Raw genomic sequence first — 2,200 nt, 5'->3', positions numbered from 1 at the left:
AGAGAGAGAGAGAGAGAGAGAGAGAGAGAGAGAGAGAGAGAGACTCATAGAGCAAGGAAACACTTTATACATAAATTAGGTTTTGGAATGTTAGAGCTAGGAATCACTGCAAAATTAAAATTACAAAACCCATCATTTTTGGTGAAGAGGCTGAAGCTCAAAAAATTGATCTTCAGCACTGTAATCATAGTAGTTACCATAATATAGCTTGTAAAAATAACTTTAACTCACCATATGTAATTGTCATTTTGTAGGCTTACTGCTAAATAAGCTCACCCTTTCTAGTTTTCTGAACTCTGATTGACTGGTTCAACTCAGCTGATCTGGTTCAAACTCCTCTTCAAGCTGACTGACTTAAATTAGATTCTGTCAGCTTCTGACTGAATTGCTCTGCTTGGAAAGACTGCCCCTGAACTCCACCAAACTGAACTGAGTTCATTGAACTTGAATTTAACTTCTCTCTCTCTCTCTCTCTCTCTCTCTCTCTCTCTCTCTCTCTCTCTCTCTCTCTCTCTCGCCCTCACCCTTCCCCTCTCCTCCCCCTCTCTCTCTGCACTGCTCTTCAGCCACTCTCTTTCATGTCTGTTGTCATAAGAGTTGGGTGTATCCTACCTCTGACTCATTCCATCAAATGTTTTGGCACTTTGTCTATCCTTCAATTAGACATCATTTTCAAACATGGCTGCTTGCTCCTAAAAACTTACCTTACTTTCCTTGTTTGGGATTAAAGGTGTGTACTGTGAGTTTTCTGTAATCCAGCAGGATCATACAGACCTAGAAGGTCTTTGACTGTGATCCCTTGCCAAAGAAGCCTTGTTGCTAGATTAAAATTCCTTCACAACAGCTATTTAGCTGCATCATGGTTGACTGGAAGTATAGGTACAAAGCAAGAAGTAACTACATTTTGTATTCTTGCGGCTAAGAGACTCTGGCTTCCAACTGGAGGGTCCATGGTCACTGGTGGTTAATCTGGAAGGGGACACTCCTCCAGATAGTGCAGTGGAAGCATAGGAAACACAAACTGGTCTCAGGAGCGGTATAAGAGTACCCACAAGTCCTCATGCATACTTTCGGGCAATCCCTGAGCCATGACCTCGTAAACTTATGTGGTCACAGTAGTTTAGGTGAATCACAACGGTGAAACGTACTAAAGAATTATGTGAAATCTTACACCTATACAGCTACAACATAGGAGCTTTGGGTTCCTATTATAAGTACCTCCATATACCTAGAAGCTGTGAAATCACACTTTCTCTGACATGCACACCATCATACCATCTGGAACACACTGACCTCGTAGTAGGACATTCTTTTCTATTTTTTCCTCTAACAATTTCTTAATATTTCAGTACCTTGTGCACCCCATTTACTAGTCATGGTTCTGAGAGAAACAGAACCAGTACACAAAGGCCATGTTGATTAAGGTGGTGCCATGCCATTAGAGGCTGAGGAATCCCAGCATATCCTCCAAGCTTGAGGACAAGATGGAGTTATCCCAGATCAACATGTTTTTGTTCTTTAGGCCTGATCAGTTGAGAGCAGATTTCCTGATTCAGTAGACTGATTCGAATGCCATTCTCATCCTCAAAGGCCATCATTGACTCAACAGAATATTTCACCAGCTACTTCCTGTCACTAACCCAGCTGAGTGATAGTTAAAATTAACTCTCTTACTTGTCAAATCCTTTCTCAACAGCCGCCTGATGGTGAATGTTGAAGCCTGCTCCCCCAGCATTGCTGTGCCCATTTGTTCCATCCTGTCAGTCATTTCTTACTGTTACTGATGCAGAGAAACACCTCAACTCAGAGCAGACTCAAGCTGACCACATACCTTGTTATGTTCTGAGCTTTGGTAATTTTAAGAAATTCCACAACCGTAAGCTCCACTTAGGACCAATCAGATTAAAGGTTACAACTGCTCTGTCTAGCTTGAGTCAGAGCTGACCACAGGATAGTGCTACCTGCACCTGCACATGAGCTCCTTGGGGGGGGGGAGCGGCGGGGGCGGCGGGGGCGGGGGGGGGGGAGGGGGTGGCGGCGGGGGCGGCGGCAGGGCCGCTGCCTGAATAAACTGGCCCTGGGAAACATTTGTGGATTTGTGGCCACAGTCAGCTCCTGAGTCTGGTCTATTGCCCTGATCAATCAGTCTTGGAGTGAGCATTCAATAAACCAGCTCTTTCTAACTGAGATCGATGACTGA

This window comes from Mus pahari, chromosome 17 (assembly GCF_900095145.1).
Source record: "Mus pahari chromosome 17, PAHARI_EIJ_v1.1, whole genome shotgun sequence".
Taxonomy (NCBI): domain Eukaryota; kingdom Metazoa; phylum Chordata; class Mammalia; order Rodentia; family Muridae; genus Mus; species Mus pahari.
This window is presented reverse-complemented; position numbering follows the sequence as displayed.